Source organism: Oncorhynchus masou, chromosome 26 (assembly GCF_036934945.1).
Source record: "Oncorhynchus masou masou isolate Uvic2021 chromosome 26, UVic_Omas_1.1, whole genome shotgun sequence".
Classification (NCBI taxonomy): domain Eukaryota; kingdom Metazoa; phylum Chordata; class Actinopteri; order Salmoniformes; family Salmonidae; genus Oncorhynchus; species Oncorhynchus masou.
Genome location: NC_088237.1, coordinates 11,512,585 through 11,540,084, shown reverse-complemented (window position 1 = coordinate 11,540,084; position 27,500 = coordinate 11,512,585). Strand labels below are relative to the sequence as shown.

Genomic DNA, 27,500 nt, shown 5'->3' with positions numbered 1-27,500 from the left:
TACTACAACTACCATCATCATTACCACTACTACTACTACAACAACCAACATCATTACCACTACTACAACTACCATCAGAATTACCACTACTACTACTACAACTACCATCATCATTACCACTACTACTACTACAACTACCATCATCATTACCACTACTACTACTACAACTACCATCATCATTACCACTACTACTACTACAACTACCATCATCATTACCACTACAACTACTACAACCACCACCATCATTACCACTACTACTACTACAACAACCATCATCATTACCACTACTACTACTACAACTACCATCATCATTACCACTACTAATACTACAACAACCATCATCATTACCACTACAACTACCATCATCATTACTACTACTACTACTACAACTACCATCATCAATACCACTACTACTACTACAACTACCATCATCATTACCACTACTTCTACTACAACTACCATCATCATTACCACTACTAATATTACAACTACCATCATCATTACCACTACAACTACCATCATCATTACTACTACTACTACTACTACAACTACCATCATCAATACCACTACTACTACTACAACTACCATCATCATTACCACTACTACTACTACAACAACCATCATCATTACCACTACTACTACTACAACTACCATCATCATTACCATTACTACTACTACAACTACCATCATCATTACCACTACTTCTACTACAACTACCATCATCATTACCACTACTACTACTACAACTACCATCATCATTACCACTACTACTACTACAACAACCATCATCATTACCACTACTACTACTACAACTACCATCATCATTACCACTACTACTACTACAACAACCATCATCATTACCACTACTACTACTACAACAACCATCCTCATTACCACTACTACTACTACTACAACTACCATCATCATTACCACTACTACTACTACAACTACCATCATCATTACCACTACTACTACTACAACAACCATCCTCATTACCACTACTACTACTACTACAACTACCATCATCATTACCACTTCTACCACCACCATCACTAAACTGTTATTATTACCATTACCACCCATACCACTACTACTACTACAACTACCATCATCATTACCACTACTACTACTACTACAACTACCATCATCATTACCACTACTACTACTACAACAACCATCATCATTACCACTACTACTACTACAACAACCACCATCATTACCACTACTACCACCACCACCATCACCAAACTGTTATTATTACCATTACCACCCATACCACTACTACTACTACAACAACCATCATCATTACCACTACTACTACTACAACTACCATCATCATTACCACTACTACTACTACAACTACCATCATCATTACCACTAGTACTACTACAACTACCATCATCATTGCCACTACTACTACTACAACTACCATCATCATTACCACTACTACTACTACAACTACCAGCATCATTACCACTACTACTACTACAACTACCATCATCATTACCACTACTACTACTACAACTACCATCATCATTACCACTACTACCACCACCACCATCACTAAACTGTTATTATTACCATTACCACCCATACCACCACTACTACTACAACTACCATCATCATTACCACTACTACTACTACAACTACCAGCATCATTACCACTACTACTACTACAACAACCATCATCATTACCACTACTACTACTACTACAACTACCATCATCATTACCACTACTACCACCACCACCATCACTAAACTGTTATTATTACCATTACCACCCATACCACTACTACTACTACAACTACCATCATCATTACCACTACTACTACTACAACTACCACCATCATTACCACTACTACTACTACAACTACCATCATCATTACCACTACTACTACTACAACTACCATCATCATTACCACTACTACTACTACAACCACCACCATCATTACCACTACTACTACTACAACTACCATCATCATTACCACTACAACTACTACAACTACCATCATCATAACCACTACTACTACTACAACTTCCATCATCATTACTACTACTACTACTACAACTACCATCATCATTGCCACTACTACTACTACAACTACCATCATCATTACTACTACTACAACTACCATCATCATTACCACTACTACTACTACAACTACCATCATCATTACCACTACTACTACAACTACCATCTTATTGCCACTACTACTACTACAACTACCATCATCATTACTACTACTACAACTACCATCATCATTACCACTACTACTACTACAACTACCATCATCATTACCACTACTACTACAACTACCATCTCATTGCCACTACTACTACTACAACTACCATCATCATTACCACTACTACTACAACTACCATCATCATTACCACTACTACTACTACAACTACCATCATCATTACCACTACTACTACAACTACCATCATCATTACCACTACTACTACTACAACAACCATCATCATTACCACTACTACTACTACAACTACCATCATCATTACCACTACTACTACTACAACTACCATCATCATTACCACTACTACTAATACAACAACCATCATCATTACCACTACTACTACTACAACTACCATCATCATTACCACTACTAATACTACAACTACCATCATCATTACCACTACAACTACCATCATCATTACTACTACTACTACTACAACTACCATCATCAATACCTCCACTACTACTACTACAACTACCATCATCATTACCACTACTACTACTACAACAACCATCATCATTACCACTACTACTACTACAACTACCATCATCATTACCATTACTACTACTACAACTACCATCATCATTACCACTACTTCTACTACAACTACCATCATCATTACCACTAGTACTACTACAACTACCATCATCATTACCACTACTACTACTACAACAACCATCATCATTACCACTACTACTACTACAACTACCATCATCATTACCACTACTACTACTACAACAATCATCATCATTACCACTACTACTACTACAACAACCATCCTCATTACCACTACTACTACTACTACAACTACCATCATCATTACCACTACTACTACTACAACTACCATCATCATTACCACTACTACTACTACAACAACCATCCTCATTACCACTACTACTACTACTACAACTACCATCATCATTACCACTTCTACCACCACCATCACCAAACTGTTATTATTACCATTACCACCCATACCACTACTACTACTACAACAACCATCATCATTACCACTACTACTACTACAACTACCATCATCATTACCACTACTACTACTACAACTACCATCATCATTAGCACTAGTACTACTACAACTACCATCATCATTGCCACTACTACTACTACAACTACCATCATCATTACCACTACTACTACTACAACTACCAGCATCATTACCACTACTACTACTACAACAACCATCATCATTACCACTACTACTACTACTACTACAACTACCATCATCATTACCACTACTACCACCACCACCATCACTAAACTGTTATTATTACCATTACCACTCATACCACTACTACTACTACAACTACCATCATCATTACCACTACTACCACCACCACCATCACTAAACTGTTATTATTACCATTACCACCCATACCACCACTACTACTACAACTACCATCATCATTACCACTACTATTACTACAACTACCAGCATCATTACCACTACTACTACTACAACAACCATCATCATTACCACTACTACTACTACTACAACTACCATCATCATTACCACTACTACCACCACCACCATCACTAAACTGTTATTATTACCATTACCACCCATACCACCACTACTACTACAACTACCATCATCATTACCACTACTATTACTACAACTACCAGCATCATTACCACTACTACTACTACAACAACCATCATCATTACCACTACTACTACTACTACAACTACCATCATCATTACCACTACTACCACCACCACCATCACTAAACTGTTATTATTACCATTACCACCCATACCACTACTACTACTACAACTACCATCATCATTACCACTACTTCTACTACAACTACCACCATCATTACCACTACTACTACTACAACTACCATCATCATTACCACTACTACTACTACAACTCCCATCATCATTACCACTACTACTACTACAACTACCATCATCATTACCACTACTACTACTACAACCACCACCATCATTACCACTACTACTACTACAACTACCATCATCATTACCACTACAACTACTACAACTACCATCATCATAACCACTACTACTACTACAACTTCCATCATCATTACTACTACTACTACTACAACTACCATCATCATTGCCACTACTACTACTACAACTACCATCATCATTACCACTACTACCACTACAATTACCATCATCATTACCACTACTACTACTACAACTACCATCATCATTACCACTACTACTACAACTACCATCATCATTACCACTACTACCACCACCACCATCACTAAACTGTTATTATTACCATTACCACCCATACCACTACTACTACTACAACTACCATCATCATTACTACTACTACAACTACCATCATCATTACCACTACTACTACTACAACTACCATCATCATTACCACTACTACTACAACTACCATCTCATTGCCACTACTACTACTACAACTACCATCATCATTACCACTACTACTACCACCACCATCACTAAACTGTTATTATTACCATTACCACCCATACCACTACTAATGCTACAACTACAATCATCATTACCACTACTTCTACTACAACTACCAGCATCATTACCACTACTACTACTACAACAACCATCATCATTACCACTACTACTACAACAACCATCATCATTACCACTACTACTACTACAACTACCATCATCATTACCACTACTACTACTACAACTACCATCATCATTACCACTACTACTACTACAACTACCATCATCATTACCACTACTACTACTACAACAACCATCGTCATTACCACTAGTACTACTACAACTACCATCATCATTACCACTACTACTACTACAACTACCATCGTTATTACCACTACTACTACTACTACAATAATAATGGTAATAACAATACTAGTTATAATAAGTAAGTTACTGTTTACTATGCAGATGTTATTATTCAGTGTCCCTCTGGCAATGGCTGGCAAATACATATTTGGCTGCAAGAGGAGCCATTGCTCCTTCACCCATGAGTATTTTTGTAGTTTTTCCTCTGTTTTTAATAAATTAACATTTTGAATAAAATAGTAATTTCTGTGAATAATGAATCTATTTGTGAGGATTTATCCCCTCCCTCTGCCCTCCTCCTCCCCTCCCTCTGCTCTCCTCCTCCCCTCCCTCTGCCCTCCTCCTCCCCTCCCTCTGCCCTCCTCCTCCCCTCCCTCTGCCCTCCTCCTCCCCTCCCTCTGCTCTCCTCCTCCCATCCCTCTGCCCTCCTCCTCCCCTCCCTCTGCCCTCCTCCTCCCCTCCCTCTGCTCTCCTCCTCTCCCTCCCTCTGCTCTCCTCCCTCTCCCTCCCTCTGCCCTCCCTCCCACCCCTCCCTCTGCTCTCCTCCTCCCCTCCCTCTGCTCTCCTCCCCTCCCTCCCTCTGCCCCCTCCTCCCACCCTCCCTCTGCTCTCCTCCTCCCCTCCCTCTGCCACTACTCCTCCCACTACCCTCCCTCTGCCCTCCTCCTCCCCTCCCTCTGCTCTCCTCCTCTCCCTCCCTCTGCTGCTCTCCTCCTCTCCCTCCCTCTACCCCTCCTCCTCCCCTCCCTCTGCTCTCCCTCCTCCCCTCCCTCTGCCCTCCTCCTCCCCTCCCTCTGCCCTCCTCCTCCCCTCCCTCTGCTCTACTCCTCTCCCTCCCTCTGCCCCTCCTCCTCCCCTCCCTCTGCTCTCCTCCTCTCCCTCCCTCTGCCCTCCTCCTCTCCCTCCCTCTGCTCTCCTCCTCTCCCTCCCTCTGCCCTCCTCCTCCCCTCCCCAGTCCTCTGTGACTCTCAACTCTCTTCCATACACACATTCCAAAAAGGAGGTGATAGGGGCGGAGAGAAGACAGGTCGTGTCAGGCCAGGCTGACAGGAACAGGGAAAAGAGAAGGAAAGAGGAGAGGACAGGACAGGATCAGTAGCAGGCAGGCTGTGTGCTGAAAGGGAAGAACACATGAACACACCCTCTGACCGGCAGAGAGAGAGAGAGAAAGAGGATGAAGTGGCTGTGATGAAGGAGAGACGAGAGCAGTGGGAATGTCTGTGTGTCTGTTTGTCTGTGTTCTTTGAATGTGTGTGTGTGTGTGTGTGTGCGCGCGTGTGTGTGTGTGTGTGCGCAACTACGTGTGTGTGTGTGTGTGTGTGTGTGTGTGTGTGTGTGTGTGTGTGTGTGTGTGTGTGTATGTGTGTGTGTGTGTGTGTGTGTGTGGTCAGAGGGAGGATGAAGAGGGGATGTGAGGGGAGGCCGGTCAGAGGAAAAGGCCCAGGCCTCCTGTCTGCACAGGTAGGATGGAGCTCTAACACATACACACACACACACACACACACACACACACACACACACACACACACACACACACACACACACACACACACACACACACACACACACACACACACACACACCTCAGACATTACAGGGTTAAAGAAGACAAACAGATTGAGGACACGTCTGCTGTTTCAGTAGCATCGCTTCTCGACTCAGCGCTTTCTTATCTCCCTCCGACGCTAGTTTCATTTAGCAGAAATAAGGGACGAGTCGAAGATGGGACTATCTTTTATCTGCCAGGGAATCATGCTGACAAAGCAAACCTCTCCATACCTCTCCTCTCTCCATACCTCTGTCCTCGTCTCTCCTCTATCCATATCTCTCTTCTCTTCTCATCTCCTCTCTCCTCTATCCATACCTCTCCTCTCTCCTCTATCCATACCTCTCTCCTCCTCCTCTCTCCTCTATCCATACCTCTCTCCTCCTCTCCTCTCTCCTCTCTCCATACCTCTCTTCTCCTCTCCTCTATCCATACCCTCTCTCCTCTCCTCTCTCCTCTATCTCTCCATACCTCTCTTCTCCTCTCCTCTATCCATACCTCTCTTCTCTCTCTCCTCTCTCCTCTAACCTCTCCTCTCTCCTCTCTCCTCTATCCATACCTCTCTTCTCTCCCTACCTCTCTCTCCTCTTTCCATACCCTACCTCTCCCTCTCTCCTCTCTCCATACCTCCTTCTCCTCTCTCCTCCATACTCTCCTCTCTCCTCTCTCCTCTCCATACTCTCCTCTCTCCTCTACTCTCCTCTCCTCTATCTCTCATACCGCTCCTCCTCTCCTCCTCTCCATACCTCCTCCTCTCTCTCTCTCCATACCGCTCTCCTCTCCTCTCTCCTCTCTCTCTGTCTCCCTCTCCTCTCTCCATCCTCTCTCCTCTCTCCTCTCTCCTACATCTCTTCTCCTCCTCTCTCCATACCTCTCCCTCCTCTCCTCTCTCCAAACCTCTCTCTCTCTCCTCTCTCCTCTCTCTCTCTTCTCATCTCTCCTCTCTCCATACCTCTCTTCTCCTCTACCTCTCTCCTCTATCCATACCTTTCTTCTCCTCTCTCCTCTCTTCTCTCCATACCTCTCTTCTCCTCTCCTTTCTCTCTCTCCATACCTCTCTTCTCCTCTCTCCTCTCCTCTCTCCATATCTCTCTTCTCTCTCTCCATCTCCTCTCTCCTATCTCCTCTCCTCTCTCCTCTCTCCTCTCCATACCTCTCTTCTCCTCCTCCTCTCCTCTCTCCATACCTCTCTTCTCCTCTCCTCTCCTATCTCCTCTCTCCATACCTCTCTTCTCCTCTCTCCTCTCTCCATACCTCTCTTCTCCTCTCCTCTCTCCATACCTCTCCCTCGTCTCTCCTCTCTCCATACCTCTCTTCCTCCTCCTCCTCTCCATACCTCTCTTCTCCTCTCCTGTCTCCTCTCCATCCATCCTCTTCTTCTCTCTCTCCTCTCTTCTTTCCATACCTCTCTTCATCCTCTCCTCTCTCCTCTCTCCATACCTCTCTTCTCCTCTTCCTCTCCATACCTCTCTTCTCCACTCCTGTCTCCTCTATCCATACCTTTCTTCTCCTCTCTCCTCTCTTCTTTCCATATCTCTCTTCTCCTCTCCTCTCTCCTCTCTCCTTTTTCCATACCTCTCTTCTCCTCTCCTCTCTCCATACCTCTCTTCTCCTCTCTCCATACCTCTCATCTCCTCTCTCCTCTCTCCATACCTCTCTTCTCCTCTCCTCTCCTCTCTCCATACCTCTCTTCTCCCCTCTCCTCTTCTGTCTCCATACCTCTCTTCTCCTCTCCTCTCTCCATACCTCTCCTCTCGTCTCTCCTCTCTCCATACCTCTCTTCTCCTCTCTCCTCTCTCCATACCTCTCGTCTCTCCTCTCTCCTCTCTCCTCTCTCCATACCTCTTTTCTCCTCTCTCCTCTCTCTATACCTCTCCTCTCATATCTCATCTCTCCTCTCTCCATACCTCTCTTCTCTTCTCCTCTCTCCTCTCTCCATACTCTCTTCTTCTCTCCTCTCTCCATACCTCTCTTCTCCCTCTCCTCTCTCCAAACCTCTCTTATCCTCTCCTCTCTCCTCTCTCCATACATCTCTTCTCCTCTCCTTTCTCCTCTCTCCATACCTCTCTTCTCCTCTCCTCTCTCCAAACCTCTCATCTCCTCTCCTCTCTCTCCTCTCTCCATACCTCTCTTCTCCTCTCCTTTCTCCTCTCTCCATACCTCTCTTCTCCTCTCCTCTCTTCTCCTCTCTTCTCTCTCCATACCTCTCCTCTCACCTCTCATCTCTCCTCTCTTCATACCTCTCTTCTCCTCGCCTCTCTCCATACCTCTCTTCTCCTCTCCTCTCTCCATACCGCTCTTCTCCTCTCCTCTCTCTTCTCTCCATACCTCTCTTCTCCTCTCCTCTCTCCATACCTCTGTCCTCGTCTCTCCTCTATCCATATCTCTCTTCTCTTCTCATCTCCTCTCTCCTCTATCCATACCTCTCCTCTCTCCTCTATCCATACCTCTCTCCTCCTCCTCTCTCCTCTATCCATACCTCTCTCCTCCTCTCCTCTCTCCTCTCTCCATACCTCTCTTCTCCTCTCCTCTATCCATACCTCGCTTCTCCTCTCCTCTCTCCTCTCCTCTCTCCATACCTCTCTTCTCCTCTCCTCTATCCATACCTCGCTTCTCCTCTCCTCTCTCCTCTCTCCATACCTCTCCTCTCTCCTCTCTCCTCTATCCATACCTCTCTTCTCTCCCTACCTCTCTTCTCCTCTCCTCTATCCCTACCTCTCCTCTCTCCTCTCTCCATACCGCTCCTCTCTCCTCTCTCCTCTCTACATACATCTCCTCTCTCCTCTCTCCTCTATCCATACCTCTCTTCTCTCCCTACCTCTCTTCCTCCTCTCCTCTATCCCTACCTCTCCTCTCTCCTCTCTCCATACCTTCTCTCTCTCCTCTCTCCATACCTCCCCACTCTCCTCTCTCCATACCGCTCCTCTCTCCTCTCTCCTCTCTCCTCTCCTCTCTCCTCTCTCCATACCGCTCCTCTCTCCTCTCTCCATACCTCTCCTATCTCCTCTCTCCATACCGCTCCTCTCTCCTCTCTCCTCTCTCCTCTCTCCTCTCTCCTCTCTCCATACATCTCTTCTCCTCTCCTTTCTCCTCTCTCCATACCTCTCTTCTCCTCTCCTCTCTCCAAACCTCTCTTCTCCTCTCCTCTCTCCTCTCTCCATACCTCTCTTCTCATCTCCTCTCTCCATACCTCTCTTCTCCTCTACCTCTCTCCTCTATCCATACCTTTCTTCTCCTCTCTCCTCTCTTCTCTCCATACCTCTCTTCTCCTCTCCTTTCTCCTCTCTCCATACCTCGCTTCTCCTCTACGCTCTCCTCTCTCCATATCTCTCTTCTTCTCTCGTCTCTCATCTCTCCATACCTCTCTTCTCCTCTCCTCTCTCCATACCTCTCTTCTCCTCTCTCCATACCTCTCTTCTCCTCTCTCCTCTCCTCTCTCCATACCTCTCTTCTCCTCTCCTCTCCTATCTCCTCTCTCCATACCTCTCTTCTCCTCTCTCCTCTCTCCATACCTCTCTTCTCCTCTCCTCTCTCCATACCTCTCCTCTCGTCTCTCCTCTCTCCATACCTCTCTTCTCCTCTTTCCTCTCCATACCTCTCTTCTCCTCTCCTGTCTCCTCTATCCATACCTTTCTTCTCCTCTCTCCTCTCTTCTTTCCATACCTCTCTTCTCCTCTCGTCTCTCCTCTCTCCATACCTCTCTTCTCCTCTTTCCTCTCCATACCTCTCTTCTCCACTCCTGTCTCCTCTATCCATACCTTTCTTCTCCTCTCTCCTCTCTTCTTTCCATATCTCTCTTCTCCTCTCCTCTCTCCTCTCTCCTTTTTCCATACCTCTCTTCTCCTCTCCTCTCTCCATACCTCTCTTCTCCTCTCTCCATACCTCTCTTCTCCTCTCTCCTCTCTCCATACCTCTCTTCTCCTCTCTCTCTCCTCTCTCCATACCTCTCTTCTCCTCTCTCCTCTCCTGTCTCCATACCTCTCTTCTCCTCTCCTCTCTCCATACCTCTCCTCTCGTCTCTCCTCTCTCCATACCTCTCTTCTCACCTCTCGTCTCTCCTCTCTCCATACCTCTCTTCTCTCTCCTCTCTCCTCTCTCCTCTCTCCATACCTCTTTTCTCCTCTCTCCTCTCTCTATACCTCTCCTCTCATATCTCATCTCTCCTCTCTCCATACCTCTCTTCTCTTCTCCTCTCTCCTCTCTCATACCTCTCTTCTTCTCTCCTCTCTCCATACCTCTCTTCTCCTCTCCTCTCTCCAAACCTCTCTTATCCTCTCCTCTCTCCTCTCTCCATACATCTCTTCTCCTCTCCTTTCTCCTCTCTCCATACCTCTCTTCTCCTCTCCTCTCTCCAAACCTCTCATCTCCTCTCCTCTCTCCTCTCTCCATACCTCTCTTCTCCTCTCCTTTCTCCTCTCTCCATACCTCTCTTCTCCTCTCCTCTCTTCTCCTCTCTTCTCTCTCCATACCTCTCCTCTCACCTCTCATCTCTCCTCTCTTCATACCTCTCTTCTCCTCGCCTCTCTCCATACCTCTCTTCTCCTCTCCTCTCTCCATACCGCTCTTCTCCTCTCCTCTCTCTTCTCTCCATACCTCTCTTCTCCTCTCCTCTCTCCATACTTCTCCTCTCGTCTCTCCTCTATCAATACCTCTCTTCTCCTCTCCTCTCTCCTCTCTCCATACCTCTCTTCTCCTCTCCTCTCTCCATACCTCTTCTCCTCTCCTCTCTCCTCTATCCATACCTTTCTTCTCCTCTCCTCTCTCCTCTCTCCATACCTCTTTTCTCCTCTCCTCTCTCCATAACTCTCCTCTCCTCTCTCCTCTCTCCATACCTTTCTTCCCCTCTCTCCTCTCCTCTCTCCATACCTCTTTTCTCCTCTCCTCTCTCCATACCTCTCTTCTCCTCTCTCCTCTCTCCATAGCTCTCCTCTCCTCTCTCCTCTATCCATACCTCTCTTCTCCTCTCCTCTCTCCTCTCTCCATACCTCTCTTCTCCTTTCCTCTCTCATCTCTCTATACCTTTCTTCTCCTCTCCTCTCTCCTCTATCCATACCTCTCTTCTCCTCTCCTCTCTCCTCTCTCCATACCTTTCTTCTCCTCTATCCATACCTCTCTTCTCCTCTCCTCTCTCCTCTCTCCATACCTCTCGTCTCTCCTCTCTCCTCTCTCCATACCTCTCTTCTCCTCTCTCCTCTCTCTATACCTCTCCTCTCATATCTCATCGCTCCTCTCTCCATACCTCTCTTCTCTTCTCCTCTCTCCTCTTTCCTCTCTCCATACCTCTCGTCACTCCTCTCTTCATACCTCTCTTCTCTCCTCTCTCCTCTCTCATACCTCTCTTCTTCTCTCTCCTCTCTCTATACCTCTCCTCTCATATCTCATCGCTCCTCTCTCCATACCTCTCTTCTCTTCTCCTCTCTCCTCTTTCCTCTCTCCATACCTCTCGTCACTCCTCTCTCCATACCTCTCGTCTCTCCTCTCTCCTCTCTCCATACCTCTCTTCTCCTCTCTCCTCTCTCTATACCTCTCCTCTCATATCTCATCGCTCCTCTCTCCATACCTCTCTTCTCTTCTCCTCTCTCCTCTCTCCTCTCTCCATACCTCTCTTCTCCTCTCCTCTCTCCATACCTCTTCTCCTCTCCTCTCTCCTCTATCCATACCTTTCTTCTCCTCTCCTCTCTCCTCTCTCCATACCTCTTTTCTCCTCTCCTCTCTCCATAACTCTCCTCTCCTCTCTCCTCTCTCCATACCTTTCTTCCCCTCTCTCCTCTCCTCTCTCCATACCTCTTTTCTCCTCTCCTCTCTCCATACCTCTCTTCCTCTCTCCTCTCTCCATAGCTCTCCTCTCCTCTCTCCTCTATCCATACCTCTCTTCTCCTCTCCACTCTCCTCTCTCCATACCTCTCTTCTCCTTTCCTCTCTCATCTCTCTATACCTTTCTTCTCCTCTCCTCTCTCCTCTATCCATACCTCTCTTCTCCTCTCCTCTCTCCTCTCTCCATACCTCTCTTCTCCTCTATCCATACCTCTCTTCTCCTCTCCTCTCTCCTCTCTCCATACCTCTCGTCTCTCCTCTCTCCTCTCTCCATACCTCTCTTCTCCTCTCTCCTCTCTCTATACCTCTCCTCTCATATCTCATCTCTCCTCTCTCCATACCTCTCTTCTCTTCTCCTCTCTCCTCTTTCCTCTCTCCATACCTCTCGTCTCTCCTCTCTTCATACCTCTCTTCTCTCCTCTCTCCTCTCTCATACCTCTCTTCTTCTCTCCTCTCTCCATACCTCTCTTCTCCTCTCTCCAAACCTCTCTTCTCCTCTCCTCTCTCCTCTCTCCATACCTCTCTTCTCCTCTCCTTTCTCCTCTCTCCAAACCTCTCTTCTCCTCTCCTCTCTCCTCTCTCCATACCTCTCTTCTCCTCTCCTTTCTCCTCTCTCCATACCTCTCTTCTCCTCTCCTCTCCATACGTCTCCTCTCGTCTCTCCTCTATCAATACCTCTCTTCTCCTCTCCTCTCTCCTCTCTCCATACCTCTCTTCTCCTCTCCTCTCTCCATACTTCTTCTCCTCTCTCCTCTCTTCTCTCCATACCTCTCTTCTCCTCTCATCTATCCTCTCTCCATACCTCTCTTCTCTTCTCCTTTCACCTCTTTCCTCTCTCCATACCTCTCGTCTCTCCTCTCTTCATACCTCTCTTCTCCTCTCCTCTCTCCATAGCTCTCCTCTCATCTCTCCACTCTCCATACCTCTCTTCCCCTCTCCTCTCTCCTCTCTCCATACGTCTCCTCTCCCCTCTCTCTATACCTTTCTTCTCGTCTCCTCTCTCCTCTATCCATACCTCTCTTCTCCTCTCCTCTCTCCTCTCTCCATACTTCTCTTCTCCTTTCCTCTCTCATCTCTCTATACCTTTCTTCTCCTCTCCTCTCTCCTCTATCCATACCTCTCTTCTCCTCTCCTCTCTCCTCTCTCCATTCCTCTCTTCTCCTCTATGCATACCTCTCCTCTCTCTTCTTTCCATACCTCTCTTCTCCTCTCCTCTCTCCCCTCTCCATACCTTTCGTCTCTCCTCTCTCCATACCTCTCTTCTCCTCTCCTCTCCATACCTCTCTCCTCCTCCCTCTCTCTCCTCTCTCCTCTCTCCTCTCTTCTATCTCCATACCTCTCTTCTCCTCTCCTCTCTCCCTCTCCATACCTCTCTTCTCTCCTCTCTCCTCTCTCATACCTCTTCTTCTCTCCTCTCTCCATACCTCTCTTCTCCTCTCTCCAAACCTCTCTTCTCCTCTCCTCTCTCCTCTCTCCTCTCTCCATACCTCTCTTCTCCTCTCCTTTCTCCTCTCTCCAAACCTCTCTTCTCCTCTCCTCTCTCCTCTCTCCATACCTCTCTTCTCCTCTCCTTTCTCCTCTCTCCATACCTCTCTTCTCCTCTCCTCTCCATACGTCCTCTCTCGTCTCTCCTCTATCAATACCTTTCTTCTCCTCTCCTCTCTCCTCTCTCCATACCTCTCTTCTCCTCTCCTCTCTCCATACTTCTTCTCCTCTCCTCTCTTCTCTCTCCATACCTCTCTTCTCCTCTCATCTATCCTCTCTCCATACCTCTCTTCTCCTTTCACCTCTTTCCTCTCTCTCCATACCTCTCGTCTCTCCTCTCTTCATACCTCTCTTCTCCTCTCCTCTCTCCATAGCTCTCCTCTCATCTCTCCACTCTCCATACCTCTCTTCCCCTCTCCTCTCTCCTCTCTCCATACGTCTCCTCTCCCCTCTCTCTATACCTTTCTTCTCGTCTCCTCTCTTCTCTATCCATACCTCTCTTCTCCTCTCCTCTCTCCTCTCTCCATACTTCTCTTCTCCTTTCCTCTCTCATCTCTCTATACCTTTCTTCTCCTCTCCTCTCTCCTCTATCCATACCTCTCTTCTCCTCTCCTCTCTCCTCTCTCCATTCCTCACTTCTCCTCTATCCATACCTCTCCTCTCTCTTCTATCCATACCTCTCTTCTCCTCTCCTCTCTCCCCTCTCCATACCTTTCGTCTCTCCTCTCTCCATACCTCTCTTCTCCTCTCCTCTCTCCTCTCTCCATACCTCTCTTCTCCTCTCTCCTCTCTCCTCTCTTCTATCCATACCTCTCTTCTCCTCTCCTCTCTCCCCTCTCCATACCTTTTGTCTCTCCTCTCTCCATACCTCTCCTCTCATCTCTCCTCTATCCATACCTCTCTTCTCCTCTCCTCTCTCTATACCTCTCCTCTCGTCTCTCCTCTCTCCATACCTCTCTTCTCCTCTCTCCTCTTTCCATACCTCTCGTCTCTCCTCTCTCCATACCTCTCTTCTCCTCTCTTCTCTCTCCATACCTCTCCTCTCACCTCTCGTCTCTCCTCTCTTCATACCTCTCTTCTCCTCTCCTCTCTCCTCTATCAATACCTCTCTTCTCCTCTCCTCTCTCCTCTCCCCATACCTCTTTTCTCCTCTCCTCTCTACATACCTCTCTTCTCCTCTCCTCTCTCCTCTCTCCATACCTTTCTTCTCCTCTCTCCTCTCCTCTCTCCATACCTCTTTTCTCCTCTCCTCTCTCCATACCTCTCTTCTCCTCTCTCCTCTCTCCATAGCTCTCCTCTCCTCTCTCCTCTATCCATACCTCTCTTCTCCTCTCCTCTCTCCTCTCTCCATACCTCTCTTCTCCTTTCCTCTCTCATCTCTCTATACGTTTCTTCTCCTCTCCTCTCTCCTCTATCCATACCTCTCTTCTCCTCTCCTCTCTCCTCTCTCCATACCTCTCTTCTCCTCTATCCATACCTCTCTTCTCCTCTCCTCTCTCCATACCTTTCGTCTCTCCTCTCTCCATACCTCTCCTCTAATCTCTCCTCTCTCCATACCTCTCTTCTCCTCTCCTCTCTCCTCTCTCCAAACCTCTCTTCTCCTCTCCTCTCTCCTCTCTCAATACCTCTCCTCTCCTCTCTCCTCTCTCCATACCTCCCTTCTCCTCTCTCCTCTCTCCATACCTCTCTTCTCCTCTATCCATCCCTCTCCTCTCTCCTCTATCCATACCCCTCATCTCCTCTCTCTTCTATCCATACCTCTCTTCTCTTCTCCTCTCCTCTCTCCTCTATCCATACCTCTCTTCTCCTCTCCTCTCTCCTCTCTCTATACCTCTCTTCTCCTCTCCTCTCTCCTCTTTCCATACCTCTCTTCTCCTCTCCTCTCTCCTCTCTCCATTCCTCTCTTCTCCTCTCCCCTCTCCTCTCTCCATTCCTCTCCTCTCGTCTCTCCTCTCTTCATACCTCTCTTCTCCTCTCCTCTCTCCCCTCTCCTCTATCCATACCTCTCTTGTCCCTCTCTCCTCTATCCATACCTCTCTTCTCCTCCCCTCTCCCTCTTTCCATACCTCTCTTCTCCTCTCCTCTCCTCTCTCCTCTATCCATACCTCTCTTGTCCTCTCCTCTCTCCATACCTCTCTTTCTCTCCCCTCTCCTCTCTCCATACCTCTCCTCTCTCCTCTATCCATACCTCTCTTGTCCTCTCCTCTCTCCTCTATCCATACCTCTCTTGTCCTCTCCTCTATCCATACCTCTCTTCTCCTCTCTCCGCTCTCCATACCTCTCTTATATTCACTTCTCCTCTCTCCTCTATCCTTACCTCGCTTGTCCTCTCCTCTCTCCTCTCATATCATTTTTTTGTGTTTTTGAAGGAGTGGTGAGGTCACAGGGATTTTAGTTAAGTGTGTGTGTGTTGTATATGATACACAGTCTGATCTAGCAGGTGGTGGGATCAAAGTGTTTTGGTAGGGGTGTGTGTGTGTCATAATAGTGCTGCGAGGAGAGGAGTTGATCTAATAGGAGCTGATAGTGAGCTGCACTCTGTTCTCACTGCAGCTGCTCTCACATACACCCACTCACTGTCAGAGAGAGAGGGAGACAGAGAGAGAGAGACAGAGAAAGAGAGAGAGGGGGAGACAGAGAGAGAGCGGGAGACAGAAAGAGAGTGTGAGAGAGAGAGAGAGAGAGAGAGAGACAGAGAGCGAGACAGAGAGAGAGAGAGAGAGAGACAGAGAGAGACAAAGAGAGAGAGAGAGACAGAGAGAGAGAGAGAGAGAGAGAGAGAGAGAGAGAGAGAGAGAGAGAGAGAGACAGACAGACAGAGTGAGACAGACAGAGAGAGAGAGACAGAGACAGAAAGAGAGAGACAGAGAGAGAGAGAGAAGGCAAGAGACATAGAGACAGATAGGGAGAGAGAGACAGACAGACAGACAGAGAGAGAGGCAGACAGAGAGAGACAGAGAGAGAGAGAGAGAGAGAGAGAGAGGGAGAGAGACCACAAATACAAATTCCATCTAGACACTGTTGCCCTAGAGCACACATAAAACTATACATACCTTGGCCTAAACATCAGCGCCACAGGTAACTTCCACAAAGCTGTGAACGATCTGAGAGACAAGGCAAGAATGGCATTCTATGCCATCAAAAGGAACATAAATTTCAACATACCAATTAGGATTTGGCTAAAAATATTTGAATCAGTCATAGAGCCCTTTATGGTTGTGAGGTCTGGGGTCCACTCACCAGCCAAGACTTCACAAAATGGGACAAACACCAAATTGAGACTCTGCATGCAGAATTCTGCAAAAATATCCTCCGTGTACAACGTAGAACACCAAATAATGCATGCAGAGCAGAATTAGGCCGATACCCACTAATTATCAAAATCCAGAAAAGAGACGTTAAATTCTACAACCACCTAAAAGGAAGCGATTCCCAAGCCTTCCATAACAAAGCCATTACCTACAGAGAGATGAACCTGGAGAAGAGTCCCCTCAGCAAGCTGGTCCTGGGGCTCTGTTCACAAACACAAACACACCCTACAGCGCCCCAGGACAGCAGCACAATTAGACACAACCAAATCATGAGAAAACAAAAAGATAATTACTTGACACATTGGAAAGAATTAACAAAAAAACAGAGCAAACTAGAATGCTATTTGGCCCTACACAGAGAGTACACAGCGGCAGAATACCTGACCACTGTGACTGACCCAAAATTAAGGAAAACTTTGACTATGTACAGACTCAGTGAGCATAGCCTTGCTATTGAGAAAGGCCGCCGTAGGCAGACATGGCTCTCAAGAGAAGACAGGCTATGTGCTCACTGCCCACAAAATGAGGTGGAAACTGAGCTGCACTTCCTAACCTCCTGCCCAATGTATGACCATATCAGAGAGACATATTTCCCTCAGATTACACAGATCCACAAAGAATTCAAAAACAAATCCAATTTGGATAAACTCCCATATCTACTGGGTGAAATTCCACAGTTTCATCACAGCAGCAATATTTGTGACCTGTTGTGTAATGTTTACTGTTCATTTTTATTGTTTATTTCACTTTATATATTCACTTTATATATTATCTACCTCACATGCTTTGGCAATGTTAACACATGTTTCCCATGCCAATAAAGCCCCTTAAATTGAATTGAGGGACAGAGAGAAAAAGAGAGAGAGAGACAGAGAGAGAAAGAAAGCGACCGAGAGAGAGAGAGACAGACAGAGAGAGACAGACAGAGAGATGAGAGAGATGCTGCATTTAGATGAACTCAGAAGGAAGGAAGTTTGAGGTTGCCATGCCAACCGTTTACTGACCCTTTCCCTGGTCTCGTCTACCCCTGATCAGTGTGTCTGTGAGTGAAAATGCCTGTGCTTAAGATGTTGGTGCTTTCAGTCTACCTTATTTAGAGTTTTCCTGCCATTGTCTGTTAGTGTGTTTTTGAGTGTGTGCCTTTGTGTGTGTGTGTGTCCGTGCGTGTGAGATGTGTGTTTGGGTGATGTGTTTTGCTGTTTCCTGTCACAAAAAAAACGGTTGAAGAAACTCTCATTCTGTCTTAAGAAAAAAACAACTAAAAAAGGAATTGTGTGACCCGCCCTGCGTACGTCATGCTGTGGGTTCTATGTCGCGTTAAACCTTGGACGGCACGCTCACAAACAGTACGCCTCTTCAGGTTGTCCGTGTCAGGTTCAGGGTCAACGGTCAGGGTCACAACGTGATGCTCCCAGAATAGACTTTGGGGTGACTGAGACGGGCGAAGAAGGGAATGATGTACAGTCGCCCAGCTACGTGGCACGGACCGCCTGACACTACGCACACACTGTATAGGTGACTGGTGTCAGGTCTCAGCTGCCCCGTCACAATGATCAGGACAATTACCTGGTGTGTATGTGTGTGTGTGTGTGTGTGCGTGCACGTGCGTGTGTGGGTGTGTGTTACTCAGGTGTGTGTCCACCAGTACCTGTAGATCTAGTTGCAGGTCTGTGGAAGTGCAGGCTGGGAGCAGGCGGGAGAGCAGGTGGGAGAGGAGGCGGGAGAGCAGGCGGGAGAGGAGGCGGGAGAGGAGGCTGGAGAGGAGGTGGGAGAGGAGGCGGGAGAGCATGCGGGAGAGCATGCGGGAGAGCAGGCGGGAGAGGAGATGGGGAGCAGGCTGGAGAGCAGGCGGGGAGAGGAGCGGGAGCATGCGGGAGAGCAGCGGGAGAGAAGGCGGGAGAGGAGGCGGGGAGAGCAGATGGGGAGCAGGCTGGAGAGCAGGCTGGAGAGCATGCGGGAGAGCAGGCGGGAGAGCAGGTGGGAGAGCAGGCTGGAGAGCAGGCTGGAGAGCAGGCGGGAGAGCAGGCTGGAGAGCAGGCGGGAGAGCAGGCGGGAGAGCAGGCGGGAGAGCAGGCGGGAGAGGAGGAGGGCGAGGAGGCTGGGAGGAGGCTGGAGAGCAGGCGGGAGAGCAGGCGGGAGAGCAGCCGGGAGAGAAGGCGGGAGAGGAGGCGGGAGAGCAGATGGGGAGCAGGCTGGAGAGCAGGCTGGAGAGCATGCGGGAGAGCAGGCGGGAGAGGAGGTGGGAGAGGAGGCGGGAGAGCAGGCGGGGAGAGCTGGAGAGCAGGCTGGAGAGCAGGCGGGAGAGCAGGCTGGAGAGCATGCGGGAGAGCATGCGGGAGAGCAGAGGAGGCAGATGGGGAGCAGGCTGGAGAGCAGGCTGGAGAGCAGGCAGGCTGGAGAGCAGGAGGCAGGAGGCGGGAGAGCAGATGGGGAGCAGGCTGGAGAGCAGGCTGGAGAGCAGCCGGGAGAGCAGGCTGGGCAGGAGGCAGCCGGGAGAGAAGGCGGGAGAGGGCGGGAGAGCAGGCTGGGGCAGGCGGGAGGCAGCCGGGGAGAGGCGGGCAGGCTGGAGAGCAGATGGGGAGCAGGCTGGAGAGCAGGCTGGAGGAGAGCAGGCGGGAGGAGGCGGGAGAGGCAGGCTGGAGAGCAGGCTGGCGGGAGCAGGCTGGAGAGCAGGCGGGAGAGAGGCGGGAGAGGAGGCTGGGGAGGAGGCGGGAGGAGGCGGGAGGGCGGGAGAGCATGCGGGAGAGGAGGCGGGAGAGGAGGCAGGAGAGCAGATGGGGAGCAGGCTGGAGAGCAGGCGGAAGAGGAGGCGGGAGAGGAGGCTGGAGAGCAGGCGGGAGAGCAGGCGGGAGAGGAGGCGGGAGAGCAGGCTGGAGAGCAGGCTGGAGAGCAGGCGGGAGAGCAGGCTGGAGAGCAGGCGGGAGAGCAGGCGGGAGAGGAGGCGGGAGAGGAGGCTGGAGAGCAGGCGGGAGAGCAGGTTGGAGAGGAGGCGGGAGAGGAGGCGGGAGAGCAGGCGGGAGAGCAGGCAGGAGAGGAGGCGGGAGAGCAGGCGGGAGAGCAGGCGGGAGAGCAGGTGGGAGAGCAGGTGGGAGAGCAGGTGGGGAGCAGTCGGGAGAGGAGGCGGGAGAGCAGGCAGGAGAGGGCGGGGGAGAGCAGGCGGGAGAGGGGGCGGGAGAGGAGGCAGGAGAAGAGGCGGGAGAGCAGGTGGGGAGCAGTCGGGAGAGGAGGCGGGGAGCAGTCGGGAGAGGAGGCAGGGAGCAGGCGGGGATGAAAGGAGAGGTAGAATAAAGAAAGTACGTTGGTATCGCAGGCTGCTGGGATACAGGTGAGTGAGCGGCCGCTTAGGGCAGGGCTTTCCCAGCCTCTCCTCCTCCCCCTGCCGTTCTGTGTGTTTGAGTTGTTCCAGAGGGAGCTGATTCAGATAATTATCAAGCCCTGGACTACTTGAATCAGGGGAGCTAGTTTAGGAATACAACGACATTGTGAAGCGCCTGGGGGTGCCGAGGACAGGGTTCAAAACCACTGGCTTTGGGTCTGTGTGTCTCTGTGTGTGTTTGTGTGGGTCTGTGTGTCTCTGTGTGTGTTTGTGTGGGGTCTGTGTGTCTCTGTGTGTGTTTGTGTGGGGTCTGTGTGTCTCTGTGTGTGTTTGTGTGGGGTCTGTGTGTCTCTGTGTGTGTTTGTGTGGGGTCTGTGTGTCTCTGTGTGTGTTTGTGTGGGGTCTGTGTGTCTCTGTGTCTGTGTGTCTCTGTGTGTGTTTGTGTTTGTGTGTTTGTGGGGTCTGTGTGTCTCTGTGTGTGTTTGTCTGGGGTCTGTGTGTCTCTGTGTGTGTTTGTGTGGGGTCTGTGTGTGTGTTGTTTGTCTGGGGTCTGTGTGTCTCTGTGTGTGTTTGTCTGTGTGTCTCTGTGTGTGTTTGTGTCTCTGTGTGTGTTTGTCTGGGGTCTGTGTGTCTCTGTGTGTGTTTGTCTGGGGTCTGTGTGTCTCTGTGTGTGTTTGTCTGGGGTCTGTGTGTCTCTGTGTGTGTTTGTCTGGGGTCTGTGTGTCTCTGTGTGTGTTTGTCTGGGGTCTGTGTGTATTCCAGAGACATCCGCCTGATGACTTCCAGTCAGAATAATAGTGTTTGAACAGTTACAAAAGGCCCTATATTGGAGTTGCTTTTATATCAGATGCTATCTTGGTAGAGGAAGTGAGTGGGTACTGTCGGGGGATCCCATCTTTACTGTAATGGTGTGTCGTTGGTGTTAGCAGGCTGACAGTGCGAGGATACAGGTGTGTGTGCCTCAGTGTGTGTGCATGTGTCTGTGTGTGTGTGTGTGTGTGTGTGTGTGTGTGTGTGTGTGTGTGTGTGTGTGTGTGTGTGTGTGTGTGTGTGTGTGTGTGTGTGGACCATGATGCTGACACTAAGTCTCTACTCTATAATTACATCTTTACACAGAGACAACTGGTGCATACTGGATGGTTACTATAGCAACCATGTCGGCCTGGCACCGCTGCCACGACTTGTGGAGGAAGAGGAGGAGGCAAGGAGGACAAAGGAGAGAATGAGGAGATAAGAAGAGGAGGTGGAGGGAGAGAAGAAAGAGAGAGAGAGAGAGAGAGAGATAGAGAGGGGGAGGAGGGAAAGAGAGAGGGTAGAGAGAGAGAGAGAGAGAGATAGAGAGGGGGAAGAGGGAAAGAGTGAGAGAGAGAGAGGGGGAGAGGGGAAGAGGGAAACAGAGAGAGTAGAGAGAGAGAGGGGGAAAGGGGGAAGAGGGAAAGAGTGAGAGAGAGAGAGATAGAAAGGGAGAGGGGGAAGAGGGAAAGAGAGTAAGAGAGAGATAGAGAGGGAGAGGGGGCAGAGGGAAAGAGAGTAAGAGAGAGATAAAGAGTGAGAGGGGGAAGAGGGAAAGAGAGTAAGAGAGAGATAGAGAGGGAGAGGGGAAGAGGGAAAGAGAGAGGGTAGAGTGAGAGGGGGAAGAGGGAAAGAGGAGGGATAGAGAGAGAGAGAGGGGGGAAGAGGGAAAGAGAGAGGGTAGAGAGAGAGGGAGAGAGGGAAGAGGGAAAGAGAGAGAGTAGAGAGAGGGGGGGGGAATAGGGAAAGAGAGAGGGTAGAGAGAGAGAGGGGGGAAGGGGGAAAGAGAGAGGGTAGAGAGAGAGGGAGAGGGGGAAGGGGGAAAGAGAGAGGGTAGAGAGAGAGAGGGGGGAAGAGGGAAAGAGAGAATGCAGAGAGAGAGGGAGAGGGGGAAGAGGGAAAGAGAGAGGGTATAGAGAGAGGGAGAGGGTGAAGAGGGAAAGAGAAGGGGGAAGAGGGAAAGAGAGAGAGGGAGAGGGAGAGGGAGAGGGGGAAGGGGGAAAGAGAGAGGGTAGAGAGAGAGGGAGAGGGGAAGGGGGAAAGAGTAGGGATAGAGAGGGAGAGGGGGAAGAGGGAAAGAGAGAGGGTAGAGAGAGATTGAGAGGGGAGAGGGAAAGAGGAGGAGGCATAGAGAGAGAGGGAGAGGGGGAAGAGGGAATGAGGAGAGATAGAGATGGAGAGAGAGGGAGAGGTGGAAGAGGGAAAGAGGAGGGATAGAGAGGGAGAGGGGGAAGAGGGAAAGAGGAGGGATAGAGAGAGAGGGAGAGGGGGAAGAAGGAAAGATGAGGGATAGAGATGGAGAGAGAGAGGGAGAGGGGGAAGAGGGGAAGAGGAGGGATAGAGAGGGAGAGAGAGGGGGAAGAGGGAAAGAGGATGGATAGAGTTGGAGGGAGAAGGGGAAGAGGGAAAGAGGAGGGATAGAGATGGAGCGTGGGAAGAGGGAAAGAGAGAGAGTGGAGAAGAGAGGGGGAAAGGGGGAAGAGGGAAAGAGTGAGAGAGAGAGAGAGATAGAAAGGGAGAGGGGGAAGAGGGAAAGAGAGTAAGAGAGAGATAGAGAGGGAGAGGGGGCAGAGGGAAGAGAGTAAGAGAGAGATAAAGAGTGAGAGGGGGAAGAGGGAAAGAGAGTAAGAGAGAGATAGAGAGGGAGAGGGGAAGAGGGAAAGAGAGAGGGTAGAGTGAGAGGGGGAAGAGGGAAAGAGGAGGGATAGAGAGAGAGAGAGGGGGGGAAGAGGGAAAGAGAGAGGGTAGAGAGAGAGGGAGAGAGGGAAGAGGGAAAAGAGAGAGTAGAGAGAGAGGGGGGGAATAGGGAAAGAGAGAGGGTAGAGAGAGAGAGGGGGGAAGGGGGAAAGAGAGAGGGTAGAGAGAGAGGGAGAGGGGGAAGGGGGAAAGAGAGAGGGTAGAGAGAGAGAGGGGGGGGAAGAGGGAAAGAGAGAGTGCGGAGAGAGAGGGAGAGGGGGAAGAGGGAAAGAGAGAGGGTATAGAGAGAGGGAGAGGGTGAAGAGGGAAAGAGAGAGGGGGAAGAGGGAAAGAAAGAGGGTAGAGAGAGAGGGAGAGGGAGAGGGGGAAGGGGGAAAGAGAGAGGGTAGAGAGAGAGGGAGAGGGGGAAGGGGGAAAGAGTAGGGATAGAGAGGGAGAGGGGGAAGAGGGAAAGAGAGAGGGTAGAGAGAGATTGAGAGGGGGAGAGGGAAAGAGGAGGCATAGAGAGAGAGGGAGAGGGGGAAGAGGGAATGAGGAGGGATAGAGATGGAGAGAGAGGGAGAGGTGGACGAGGGAAAGAGGAGGGATAGAGAGGGAGAGGGGGAAGAGGGAAAGAGGAGGGATAGAGAGAGAGGGAGAGGGGGAAGAAGGAAAGATGAAGGATAGAGATGGAGAGAGAGAGGGAGAGGGGGAAGAGGGGAAGAGGAGGGATAGAGAGGGAGAGAGAGGGGGAAGAGGGAAAGAAGATGGATAGAGTTGGAGGGAGAAGGGGAAGAGGGAAAGAGGAGGGATAGAGATGGAGCGTGGGAAGAGGGAAAGAGGAGGGATAGAGATGGAGAGGGGGGAAGAGGGAAATAGGAGGGATATAGATGGAGGGAGAGGGGGAAGAGAGAAAGAGGAGGGATAGAGATGGAGAGGGGGAGTTATAGGAAGGAGGCAGAGGGAAAGAGGAGGGATAGAGATGGAGAGGGGGAGTTATAGGAAGGAGGCAGAAGGAAAGAGGAGGGATAGAAATGGAGAGAGAGGGAGAGGGGGAAGAGTGATAGAGAGGGAGAGGGAGAGGGGGAAGAGGGAATGAGGAGGGATAGAGATGGTAGAGTGGGAAGAGGGAAAGAGGAGGGATAGAGATGGAGAGGGGGAAGAGAGAAAGAGAGAGGGAGAGGGGAAGGGGAAAAGAGAGAGGGAAGAGTGGGGGAAGAGGGAAAGAGAGAGGGTAGAGAGAGAGGGAGAGGGGGAAGAGGGAAAGAGAGAGGGTAGAGAGAGAGAGAGGGAAGAGATGGTAGAGAGAGGGTAGAGGGGGAAAAAGAGAGGGTAGAGAGGGGGAAGAGGGAAAGAGAGAGGGTAGAGAGAGAGGGAGAGGGGGAAGAGGGAAAGAGAGAGGGTAGAGAGAGAGGGGGAGAGGGAAAGAGAGAGGGTAGAGAGAGAGGGAGAGGGGGAAGGGGGAAAGAGAGGGTAGGAGAGAGAGGGAGAGGGGGAGGGGGAAAGAGAGAGGGTAGAGAGAGAGAGAGAGGGGGAGAGGGGGAAAGGGGGAGAAGAGAGGAGAGAGGGAAGGGAGAAAGAGAGGGTATAGAGAGAGGGAGAGGGTGAAGAGGAAAAGAGAGAGGGTAGAGAGGGGGAAGATGGAAAGAAAGAGGGTAGAGAGAGAGGGAGAGGGAGAGGGGGAAGGGGGAAAGAGAGAGGGTAGAGAGAGAGGGAGAGGGGGAAGAGGGAAAGAGAGAGGGTAGAGGGAGAGGGAGAGGGGGAAGGGGGAAAGAGGAGGGATAGAGAGGGGGAAGAGGGAAAGAGGAGGGATAAAGAGAGAGGGAGAGGGGGAAGAGGGAAAGAGGAGGGATAGAGAGTGGGAGAGGGGGAAGAGGGAAAGAGGAGGGATAGAGAGAGAGGGAGAGGAGGAAGAGGGAAAGAGGAGGATAGAGATGGAGAGAGAGAGGAGGAAGGGGAAGAGGGAATGAGGAGGGATAGAGATGGAGAGGGGGAATAGGGAAGAGGAGGGAAGGAAAGAGGAGGGATAGAGATGGAAGAGGGGGGAGGGATAGGAGATGAGGGAGAGGGGAGGAGGGAAAGAGGAGATAGAGATGGAGAGGGGGAGTTTTAGGAAGGGGCAGAGGGAAAGAGGAGGGATAGAGATGGAGAGGGGGAGTTATAGGAAGGAGGCAGAAGGAAAGAGGAGGGATAGAGATTGAGAGAGAGGGAGAGGGGGAAGAGGGTTAGAGAGGGAGGGAGGGGGAAGAGGGAAAGAGGAGGGATAGAGATGGAGGGAAAGGGGGAAGAGGGAAAGAGGAGGGATAGAGATGGAGAGGGGGAAGAGGGAAAGAGGAGGGATAGAGATGGAGAGGGGGAAGGAAGGAGGAGAGGGAAAGAGGAGGGATAAAGATGGAGAGGGGGAGTTATAGGAAGGAGGCAGAGGGAAAGAGGAGGGATAGAGATGGAGTGGGGGAGTTATAGGAAGGAGGCAGAGGGAAAGAGGAGGGATAGAGATGGAGAGGGAGTTATAGGAAGGAGGCAGAGGGACAGTCTGTTTTGTTCAGCAGTTCCTCAATTAATCAGTCAATTGTGAGTATTAGATGTCTATGTCTTTGGTTTATGTGATACACCAGTGACCACTAACATCTACATCAGGTGTCAATCACCAGTTGGGATCAATTCAGTTTTCAATTCAATTTTGCCCAGTGTTTTCTATTGGGATATTTTAAGGGATTAGTTTAATTTCAATTCACTTCCTGGATTTACTGAACTGAAAAGTGAACTGAATGAACCCCAACCATGGAGTGAATATTCTAATCTGTTACCCTGTTGACTGTTAGGTGCCTGAGCTGACTCGTTCCTCTGTAGAGCCCCCATTACTGTATATCCCTCCAGTCTAACATCAAAGTCATTAAATCAACCTCTGATACCCTGATCCTGCTATGTACTTAGTAGATTACTAAGCATGCAGATGAAATGAAATGGTGGTCTGTCTGTTCTGTCCATCCAACACACTACAGTACGTAGCTACTCTCTGATCTCTGAGGCATCAGGTGTTGATAGCAGGGACTGGAAAAGGTCAATATCTCTCTCTCTCATTCACTCTCCCAATCATACACACTCTCTTTCTCACACTCCCTCACACACACCTCTATATCTCTCTCTATCACTCTCTATCACTCTCGCTATCATACACACTCTCTTTCTCACACACACATCCATATCTCTCCCTCTCTATCACTCTCACTATCATACACACTCTCTTTCTCACACTCCCTCACACACACATCCATATCTCTCTCCGTCAGTCTACTCAGGCTCTCTGCCCTGTCAGATCAGGTCCCGGCTGTAATCAGGTTTGTATAATCTACGTCACTCAACACTAAACACACTGATGAGCGTGTGTGCAGTTTGTGTGTGTGTGTTGCTTTATCACTGGTATCTGATGAGAACAGGGGCTAAGTGTGTGTGTGTGTGTGTGTGTGTGTGTGTGTGTGTGTGTGTGTGTGTGTGTGTGTGTGTGTTGGCCTCAGCGGCATGCATTCTGCCGCATGTTGTCACCCACGTACATCTATTTTTATCTCTCTGGGCTAAAGGTGTGCATGTGTGTGTGTGCTGGGGATCGTGTTACACAGCCCTGTAGGCAGACTGTCTTTGTCATGGTGGATCATTCTAGATGAGGTCTGAAACTTTCAACAGGGTGTCAGGTATTAGGCATCCTTTCCACCGTACTGATTCACACACACACTCACCCTCTGTCACACACACATGCACACACACACACACACACACTCACCCTCTGTCACACACACATGTCACACACACACACACACACTCACCCTCTGTCACACACACATGCACACACACACTCACCCACCCTCTGTCACACACACATGCACACACACACTCACCCTCTGTCACACACACATGCACACACACACACACTCACCCTCTGTCACACACACATGCACACACACACACACACACACACACACACACACACACACACACACACACACACACACACTCACCCTCTGTCACACACACATGCACACACACACACACTCACCCTCTGTCACACACACACACGCATGCACACACACACACACACACACACACACACACACACACACACACACACACACACACACACAGGGCTCACCCTACGGCCTGTGTGTTGCGTACTACATAGGGCAGATGAGAGAGGGGTGAGGTGGAGCAGGGTAGTTCCTGTTATTAACTCCATTGTTACAGTCACAGAAGGCTGGCTGGAGATGGGAATATAGACGGCTACTCAGTAG

General features: G+C 49.5%; 1 protein-coding gene across 3 annotated transcripts in view; it reads left to right on the top strand.

Moving 5' to 3' along the window:
- Positions 1 to 27,500, top strand: part of dgki (diacylglycerol kinase, iota) — a 79,527-nt gene that overhangs the window by 13,409 nt on the left and 38,618 nt on the right. The gene's annotated exons all lie outside the window — the stretch shown is intronic.